Source organism: Larus michahellis, chromosome 2 (assembly GCF_964199755.1).
Source record: "Larus michahellis chromosome 2, bLarMic1.1, whole genome shotgun sequence".
NCBI lineage: Eukaryota > Metazoa > Chordata > Aves > Charadriiformes > Laridae > Larus > Larus michahellis.
The window spans coordinates 139,769,766-139,780,999 of NC_133897.1; positions in this window are offsets into that span (position 1 = coordinate 139,769,766).

Consider the following 11,234-nt stretch of genomic DNA (forward strand, 5'->3'; position numbering starts at 1 on the left):
AACAGGCATCCATAGTACGAGGTACTTATCTTAAGTAAGTAGGATGGAGTAAGATGGAGAAAAGTGCGGTAAATACTGCCATCATTTTAACAGTTCGAGAAATTTAAGGACTAGTCCTGTGTTAAAGTGACTGAGAAGAAATGTAACAAACTTCCTAAAAAGAAGAAATTCTTCAGTGGGCTCGGAGAGAGAGAAAGAGAGAGGGCCAGAGGTGGTATTTCATTGAATTTGGGAATGCATTTTCTTAATCTTGGAAGCTTCTAAATTTCATGTATTACTAAAGTAGCACAAATGTAGCTTATGAAAACCATGTTAATAATAGTTATAATTTTCTATTCAGTATTCAAACACATTTTTTATTCATAGTTTATTATTCCATTCACAAGGTGCTGCTGCATGGACAAACTAAGGAAAATTGGTCACAAAGTCTATGAGAACATTTTTAAATTATATTGGAATTGTTGGGAAGCAAGACTATTTTGAAATGTGTGGGATTTATATACGGCACGTAATTTTCTACATTTTTAAATATGTTGTCATTATTGTTACAGCTATGCCAGATTTTGTTTCTGAATTTTATAAACGACTTACTCTTATTATGCAGGATACAGGGCCAATTCCTCATTCAAAAAGAACCCTGCTACAGATTAAATACTAGCCAATTGTCCTCGTTTCAGCTGGGAAAGAGTTAATTTTCATTCTAGTGATTGCTGTGAAAGGAATGTCAATAATAAGTATTGGGTTTAGTTGTTGCTAAGTGATATTTACACTATTTAAGGGCTTTTTTCAGCTTCCCATAGAAGAATAGACATAACGATGGAATGGCCAATGAAATATTCCATACCACAGATGTCATGCTCAGTATATAAATGGGGGTTGGCCTGGGGCTGGGTGGGAATCAGCAATCACTGCTCAGGATGATGCCAATTCACCAGGCCATGAGAGTGACCTCTGTCATCATCATCATCATCATCATCATCATCATCATCATCATCATTATTATTATTATTAATAATTTCTATTAAACTCTTCCTCCCTACTCTTCAGGGAGGATGGGGAGAAGCGGGGGCTGAGTGAGTGGCTGCCTGGTTCTAGTTGCTAGCTGGGATTGAACCATGACACCGATTAAAATAATTTCTAATTCCTTTTTACTAGAGAAGGTAGTCTGAGAACTTCAAAAGGTTCCAGTTTCCATGTTCAGAAGAATCCTTAATAGTCTAGAAAATTTAAATAAGGAATACGTCTGATTTGAGAGGAAAGAGGTTGATAAAGTAAGATAATTTCATTTTCTGTACTTATCTGCCAAGATATTATGTAATAAACATAATTTAAAAAAAATAACTTTGATAATCTTAAATTCTGTGTTGGATGATATTGAGCATGAGGGCAACTATTATAGAAATTAAGGCATCATTCAGCCAAGAATAAGCAGAGAGAGCATCCTGCAGTGTTAGACGAATAACACATCAAATATTCTAACACTTTATGGGAAAAAGAGTGAGTGATACATTACAGATATTTTTGGAACAGAGAAGTATTTAACCCTTTGCATGATTAGTAACACAGTAGAGAAAATACAATTTATGCAATTAAATTGTAGTCAGGATTATATTCTGCTGGTTTTTATTTGCTCATGTGGAGATCCATTCTGAGCCTCATTCATTGCCATTAGGGACAAAGACAAATATTTCTGAGTTTTGAACCTGTTGGGAAAACCATTATAAAAATAATGCAAAATTATTACAGGAGTGGAATTTTCCACAGAAGTATGGAATCCTGTCTCTTTGCCATAAGAGTCCTAAAGGGTGGCTCCAAAGTAAAGCAGTGAAAAGATTTTCTTCTCTCATGAATTCTTTGCTGTGTGATAGTAACCTTGTTCCATGTCTGCATAACTTCAGGCTTTTATCCTCCCTGAAATAAACTTGTAGGATTTCTCCATAGTAAGGGCTCACCAAAATCATCTGCTCAGATCCAGCAGCAACAGATCAGAAAAAAACACCTCTCTATGGTTAGGCTCCCCCACAAGAGGAAGGATAGCGTTGTGTGGTGAAGCTAAAGACAGTTGGACACCCTAAACTAGGAGAAAAGATGTTTCTTTTGGCCAGCAGCTGCCAGTCTTAACAGTCAGTTAAGGACAGACACAACTACGGATCGGAGGGTCTAGCCAAGGATATGACTGAAGATACAGGAAAGATTCTGTAAAACCAGCACAAATTGGCAAGTTAGTACTGTAGCAGTGAGCATTTCTCACTAATGAAATGTTCTGGCCATGAGGATGAGAGAGAGAGGCAGTAGAGGCAGCCATGTACAGCATTTAAAGTCCTATTCAGGTGATCTATGCCCTTACAACAACCTTACAACTTCTGGAAAACTGATAAACTCTGGAAAACTCTGAGAAACTGCTCAGTAAAAACACTGAGTGCTATAGGAAATAAATAGCTCTTGGGTTTTGGATGGTGGGGTTATTAACTCCTTCGAGACAAAAAGAGCTCGAAGTTTTTCATTGATACATATTTTGGGATTGCAATGGTAAGAATTTACTTGATTAAACTTTCAAAGAAAGATTGCTCTTCCACACTCGGGTGAACAGAATTAATCCACAATTATCACGTTGTGTTTTAATAGAAAATCAAGTTCCCATACCATCCATCCCATATAAATCCAACTAACCAAGCAAAAATGTTTGTAAAGATTACATGTAGAACTTTCTGATACTACCCTGGCTGTGTATATATAACAGCGTAAGGTAATGGAGAAGAAGCTTTGCATGACCACTCTGTGGTGTATTACTGTATGTGAATATATATATGATATGTAGCTATGCATATATGGAAAAAAAATATTCTGCCATTGCTTTGTGCTTTGGATAATTAGAGATGTTTCTCTTCAATAGAGACAACTAATGTTGTGGAAAATAAGAATTGAACTCATCCCTGGGGTAACTGCTGGTATCAGTCACTGAATGAGTACCTTTGGTGTCTACTCCAACTGGATTCTTAAGCAGAAACTGTGATCGGTGCTCACCCTATGAGGAGTTACAGCAACATTTAGCATGTTTTTTAAAGAAAAAAGAAAAGATAGCTCATATTGCTGTTGCTAGTATTACCACTGCAGCAGGAACCCGCTGGAACGTGGTGGAGGAGCAGAGGATAATCAGCAGGGTAGGGCTGCAACTTGAACGGGGCACTGAAACTTGAATGAGCATTGAAAGGGTTTTACTTGGGGATGACGAAGGAAATGACGGAGAGGGGATGTCCTGCACTTGTACTCATTTTACATTTGAAGAAACCTGCCCCACATATTTATTTATTTTCACATCCCTACCTGTAATGCCATCATTCTGACTGTTCTTTCAAGGGCTAAGCCTCCAAACTTCCAGGTGATTTTGGTTGAACTTCCCAAGAATTCAACACTTGCCAATGTTTAGCCCACCACATGGAAAATTGACCCACTGTTCAAAATTTTGGCCTTTTTGTTTAATCCACAAGGTGGGGGAGGGATTTAATAGATGTCTGTTTAGTTTAGTAGCTACATTAACTGTAAATCTATGCTTCCACTAACGGGAAAACAATCTAAATGCGAAACTCCAAGAAAATGTACACTGGTCCTGAGAGGAGAAGGGCTATGTAATCATAACAAATTGGCAACTTGGTGCTACCACTAGAAAAATTAACCTAGCCAGCAGCCCACGCTCCAACCACTCCTACCGAGTGGCTGATTGTTTGCCAGCAGCAGTTGGACACTTTACCTTACATTAGCATTCCTCCATCGGTAAGTGTTTTTCTATGTTATGCCACTTTTTATTGTGAAAATAGGTAAAACAGCTCTCAGGTAAATGAGGTAGCACTCTCTTAAACCAGTAAGAATTTGGCTGAATATTCTATAAAGTTATTTCAGCTTTAGTTATCTAAATCATTCCCCTACGGGGTAAGTAATATTCACCATCTCTGACTAGTAGGGGAAGATCACAAACATTTATTTTCAGAAAATTCTTGAGCTTTTAAAGCAGGTTCTCTTAATTTCATCTCTTCTCTTAATCTCATTTTTCTCACTCTCTCTACTATGTTAAACTGGAAGGAATTATAAAAAAGTAAACATTTAGCAAATACAACAATCAGAAAGTATTTGCAAAAAAAGAGAAAATTCAATTAATAAACACAAACGGGAAACAAGTTTAGTAGAAAAGTATCTTTTTAGGCTGACAAGTAGAACTGATAAAAGTAGGAAAGCTTTCAGGTGTACAAGCCTACCTTTTTTCTTTTATTTTAATTTACCCTTAGACATTAATTGACCCTTAGATCAACCTTATGGGTTGATCGCCTTGTCTACAAAAACACCGCAGTTAAAAACGGCAAATCAAAATGCAACAGGCATGTTCTTATCAGCAAATGGAGCTATGCCACAACTCATATATCTAGTCAGTCAAAATTCTGATTTATATAATCTTTACACAAATCATTGTGCATAAAACACATAAATCAGTGTCTGAAGTGATGAGTTTGGGTCATGTTTTTTTCTTTTTTTTTCTTTTTTTTTCTTTTTTTTCTTTTTTTTTCTTTTTTTTTTTTGTCAACAGTCAGTCTTTTATATTCTGTTCTCCATCAGTACTCTACTTAGCACAGGAGGACAAAGTTTTATGCAATATGTGATACTAAGAAAATAAATGCCTAGACATTTCTTTCCTTATTTCTGTACAGGACAACTTTCAGTGATATATGTCAGGAGATTTGCTGTGTTTGCAATGACATATTGCATTACTTGTAACCAATGTTTCAGTGTATGAAATGCTGGTTTACAAATCTATTCGCTGAGCACTATTATTTAAGGTAGCAGCTTCAGAGAGCAAGTGTATCACGTCTTGTCTCAGGAATACAAAAGTGGTTTTTGAAAGCAAGCTATATAAAATCAATTGTGCTGATTTCAAGGATGAGTGACCTTTCAGATTTGGATACTTCTCCATTTACGTGAGGATCATTTGTAAGTGAATTGCAAGTTCTGAGTGTTTTGTTGTGGTGGGCCAACAAGGTGAAAAAAACAATAATCCAGAAGTGCTACCAGCTTAAATGTGGCTCATTCTGAACAATTTGTTCCACGCTGGTTTTGGAGGATTCAAGACATGTCACAAGATAGCATGATAGCAGCAGACAATCAATAAAGGCAATAGGAAAAAAGACAAAAATCACTGTCCGTGGAATTGCATGCAGGCAGCCATGTAGACAAATGACATTGCTGACTGCTCTATCAGATGTAGACTTTAAGTACAAGAGAAGCTCTGTGAAACCCCATGCAGTGCAGAGCTACAAAGAGAGCACATCTGCTGCTTCTTCCTGCTCAAGGGAACAAAGAACTCAATCAGATGTTAGATTTCCAGCAGCTTCCTCAGCACTTTTCAAAGGTGTCTTTTTATAAGGGATAATCTCAAGCTTTTTTACCCATCACCTTCATCTCCCTTTTGTGTGTGGTTTGTCTCCTCTGTTAAACTACAAGGCTTTTCAGAGAAGAGAAATGCAACGAAGTGGTCTCCTCCTAGGAGTGAAGAGCACGAGTGAGTGCGTATGTGCACACCCACGTATGCACAACCCTCAGACTTGCAGACAGAGGAGATCCCTTCCCATTGCCGCTGCCCAGGGCAAACTCCTTGAGGAGTGTGAACCTTCACTTTTCTCAGAAGAGTTGCAAGAGTCTAAGTTTCGAGGACTAAGAGTGACACAGAGCTTATGAGTTCCACTTTAAAAATGTTTTTTTATAAATTGTTTTTCACTTGCAGACTTCAAGCAGGCACAGAAGAAGATGCCTGAATCCTTTCTTGTTTATAGACAGGGAACTTAGGGCACAGAGAGGCCATTTAGTTGGCTCAGAGGATTTTCTTGTTGCTAACAGCAAGAATCTCAGAGGACTACATAGAATCCTGGCCTGGTAAAATCTCTACAGATTAAAAGACTCTTTGGTATTACAGTAGATCATATCTTTCTGTTTCCTTATGGGCAGAGTTCTAAAACTAAATATTTCACATCATGCTAGGTATAATTTTTTACTGCTGTGAATAATCAGCATAGTAATGAAGTTTAAGTAATAAATCACATTTGACTTCCAGCAAAATTCCCCAGTAGGGGTGATTTTAAGTTGACAGCGTTAACCAGGTTTTGGACCAAATAGTGTGCAAAAGCAAAATTATTTAAGCTCTTCAGGCTAAGGTGGTGGTGTGTATTTCCTTCAGCAATGATAATAAAATTTTAGTGGTCTCCATAGCAATGCAGGTGAAAATTTAGAAAGCCATGGAAGTATCCAACAGCAAATACAGAAATGCGTAATACTACACATGCATCCCACTGAGGCTTGGTTTTCAGGAATGCTGAGGAAATTAAGTCAACATTTGCCGCTTAAAAGTATAGGGTTTGGCTACCATGAATCACTACAATTGAGCAAGGATCATGCTGCTGTGGCATGTTGCCTCTCTGAAAAAGTATCTTTACTTTCATATTCTTTACAGATAGTTTTGATTCAAACAAATATAAAACTTGCTGAACTATTGAATTTTGTATATTTTCTCTTCTAATTTAGTCAACACTGTATGCTTTAATAAGTAAAAATCTCCGAATCACGTGGGGACAGAAATTTACCACATAGATTTCAGCCTAAATTCTTGACAAATTTTAAAAATTATTTTTATCAACAATTTTTTTTATTCCTATATTTCAGGGGCCAAAATGAAGTATTTACCAGCATAATCTAGAATACAGAATTCCTCCTACTAATTCCTGCAATGCAAAAAATTATTCTACTCTGTTCTTATGTAACGTTAAGATCCTTTATAATACCAAAAGTATCTTTTAGATGCTGTATGATCAGACTCTAAGCTTCACCGACTTTGTTTTCAATGAATCACTTGGACAAAGTCTTTAGTTTTAACTTAATATGGATCCTTTCAAGCAGAGGGAGCAGCAGCAGTCCCTCCCATGAGGAATGTTTAACGCAACCCATGGCTGAAAGATTAAGCACATTTACAAAGTAAGAGAGAGCTCCAGAGAGACCCATAAACCAGTAAATATCTGAGCCAATGAATCTAACATTGCAGCCTGTGCTGACCCTTCAGCTGAGATGTAGAAGCAGTATAACCACGCGGGTACTGCGTGGTACCTATACACCTATGCTACTCTCCAGGAGTGGGGGCGTTTGTGGTAGCTTATGTTTCACACTGTGCCCCTCAGCTCTCCTGGTACTAGTGTTGCCGCATGTGCTGCCAGCTCAGGTTTTTCAGCCCATCCACAGTGCAAAGGGGGGGCCAAGACTTTCCCTGCACCTACTGGTGTAGATCTGCCTCAGTGGCACATAATACAGCTGGACAAGATGATCTCCAGAGGTCCTTTCCTACCTCAGCTATTCCGTGATACTGTGATTCTGAGTTATAGTAAAATCATATCCATAAAGTCCACATTAAAAAGATACTGAAGGTGCACAGTGAGCATGCCAGATGTAACGCCCATCTTATATATATTCTTTATCATAAGAATCTTTTATGAATACTCAAAATAAAAAACATTCTCACTATGATCACTTATTGGAGCAGGAACCTTTTTTTTTCCCAGTAGAGTCCTGCAGCTGCTGAAGTCATGCTCCGATTGCTTCTCTCATTGTATTCAGGATGAATATTCACTCATAGTCACTGAGCACTTAGTTCACACGGAGAGGAACAGTTTCAGCTGGAAAGAATCAAAAAATCCTATCTCAGAAAACTCTGCAGCCCTGTATCAGGGAGGTGGTAGTTGGAGACCCAAAGACTGTGAGGCGTTGAGGGGAGCTGCTCCTGCCTATTCCATATCTGGGCTGTCTATGCTAAGTAATGAGTTACTGGACAAAGTAGAGCTACAAGAAGAGTGGGATTAGCTAAGCACTCATCCCAGCTGTTCCCACAGGAGAAGAGAAATATTCCTGAGATCCACTGCCAGATGCTTCCCAAGAAGACAGGCTATGCATCTGCTTCAGGGAAGAAACAGCAAATGGTAGTGGCCGGAGGGAACTGCAGAGGGAAAAGCAAAAGGAAGACAGAAGGGGAGAGATCAGAAAGGGGTTGGCAAGGAACCAGTGTTTGTCTCAGGCTGCAGAATACAAGGAGTCTCAGGGAAGACTGTAGAGCTGTTGGAAAGCAGAGTTAGAGATTATCCCACTGCCAAAATGCCACTGGATAAAAATTTATGTTTCGTGCAGGATCTAAAGGCATAAATGAGATAGTCCTACCAAAAATATAAGGGTGGGGAGTTCCTGTATGCACACAGATGGGGTGTGGGCATGAGCTATGTGAACAGGGATCACAGAATTACGAAGTCTAAGGCAACTTAGCCCAAGTCCAGACTGAGCATTTTCTTGCTTCCTGAACCAAAGCAGCGTGGGCAGGACTACAGTTGAGGACAGGCTCTAAGGACTGCGAGATTGAACGGAGGCATCTATACACCACACAGGTCTTTCAGTGGTTGTAGTCCTCATGGCTTGACTTGGAGAGTCCATGAGTCCTACTGGAGTCAATACCATACGTGTAACTCCTCAGGCATCCCTCTTTAGGATCCCAAAACAAAGGCACCAAGGAAGCAATTTAGATGCCTAAACACAGGCATCTGATGTCATTTTAGACCTCCTGTTAGATCCTCCACAAAGGAATAAGGCTCACATAGTCCTGTCCGTATCTCCCAGTCCCAGAAGGATGTTCCAGTTACTCAGGTTATTTGAAATGGCATAGATGTGGATGTTCGGGTTCCTGAATGGGCCCTCCAGTTTTAACTGTGGTGTTTTGATAGGACAGCTGGGGGAAGATGCCAGTAAAAAGGGCCAAGGAGCACAAGGAAAATTTTGACTGAGGGAGTACATTTTCAAACTGTAACCTGCAACTGTATAATTCACATTCATGTTAGCAACTGTTTCCAAAAATCTGCTCATATAACTGAGAATTTCTTAAAGTCATAAAAAACTGAAAAAAAGTAGGTTGGACAAAGCTTAGAAAAAGTAAGTTGGCAGCAAAAAAACTCAAAGTTATTGGTGAGTCCTATAATAGTTAACTAAAGGAGGAACTGAAACCCTGGTCTGGTGTTACCCACTGAAAAAAAGAATTAGATATAGCATGTGTTAAATTATCCTTTTATCACCTATGAAAGAACACCAGACTTTGGCACCTATTATTGCCATTAGATGGATTATGCTTTAGTCACACCTAGACTCAATTATTGCCACGGCGCTAGCTGCAGCAGGCTATTTCAAAATATAACCCAGCCTGTGCCATCTTTGTACTGCTGGGCTCCCAATTAAAAGGAAATTACTGAAGGCCCATTTTCGCAGCTTAGCACTCTAGGAGCTTGGAAAATAAGAATGACTTCTCACCGTGAACTGCGAAATGAACATAAAAGTGGTGTAGACTTCTTTTTTCCCTTTGAATTACAGGTTCACCTCTGGTTTAGAGTTGGAGACACTTTGCTCAGTAAAGCCACACCAAAGCAGCCCTGTAACCCAGCTGCAAACCTGGCTGAAAAGCAATCAGCACTGGCCAACAGAGTCATTTTCAGACAACGAAAGGCTGAGTCCCAGGGGCAATCCCTACCACAAGGGTTGTGGGATTCATCCCCACCAGAGCTTTACAAACCTTGCATCTTACTTTGTCCCTCTGTCTAAATATAATGCAGAATAATGCAAAGGGGGTAACTACAGTCTCATACAAACTTGTTAGGCATGAAATGTAATGAGTTTCTTTTTTAATAGCAGTTAAATTCATTATAGAGATCTTGTACATTCTTGCTGCTGTGAAGTAATACACTGAGCATTTCCCTGGCTGTCACAGGAACAGCCAATCGGAAGAACATAAAAAGGGGCAGGTAAGAGAAAGGCACAAGATATTTTACAAGACGCTGGCCTTTTTTGCGTGCTTTTTCAGAGACTTACATATTCTTATATTAGTTCTACCTTAATAACCGGCACTGTTCTTGTTTTGTATATTGCTCTGTTAAACTTTTGTTGCACTATTCATGCTCGCATATTTACATATCTACTACAAAAATTTCTGTTGAGACACCCGTCAGCTAAAACAGCATTAGAGACACCAGTTTTGAGAAGGAGGTAACAGTTTTTGAACCATGTCCAGCTTTATAATTTGAGTAAAAAGCAAAAAATACGAATACAAGAACACAGATCCTTTGCATTTCTTTAAAAAATATTCCTCAGCTCTCGGTTTTCACAGTGTCCCTCTTGGCTAAAACTGAGGATCTTGATAGAACTGCAGTATCTGAGCTGGCTTCCCTGAATTATAATTATAATGTCATTTGTTTCTTTGTGAGTTAGATAATAAAAGCCAAGAGCTTGAATAGCATTTGGAAAGGGATTAGCCATTCTGTGGATAATGAAAACTTTCACAAGAGTATTTAAACAGGAATAGTTCTTTTAAGAAGGGCATAGACTTTTTTTTTTTTCCCCTCCAGTGCATAAACACTAACTGACAGCACAAAGGGAATGTGGAAACAGGTTATTCCCTGACTATTTACCTGGGGATTTCTAGCACCTCTCTCTGCACCCTTGAAATGCAACATGATCAGAGACTGTATAATAGGACCTGATGGAGGCAAGTTGAGGCTTAAAAGACATAAAGCAGAGATAGACACATTACAGCTGTGGATTTCTAGTGTCACTGAGCAAAATTGCACTGTAATGACTTCTTCACAGCATAAGGGAGAGACTACTATTGTGTTTCAGCTTACATTTTACTTCTCATGCTTTAGAGAAGTACAAATACACTGCTGGTAACTCAGGAGGGGAAGCCACGCCACAAGCCAGGTCGTCTATCCAGCATTTCCTCCTTCTTTAGAAAACAAAAGGGCACAAGAGTAGCTCATGAGCTCAGGCTTAGCTGAAAGACCATGTTACCCATACTATAGCACTCCACAGTCTGGTTTCTTATACATACAATTAATCTGGTGATAATTTCCTGGCTGTTTTCTATATTGCTATTAAACTGTGCACACAGGAGTCCTCTGGCCTGCTGTGATTAGGCATAATGTGATACAGCTTTTATTATCAGCATGAAAATGGGAGCTTTCTGGTTGAAACTGCATAGTTTTGCACTCAGTTTTGCAGTGATTCATCCTATTTATTATGTATAAAGAATGCACCAAATCATACCCGAATTACTGCACTTACTCTTTGAGTAAAAATTTAATTTTCTGAGAATTTTCAAGGAAAGCTGTTAATTTCTTCATAAGTTA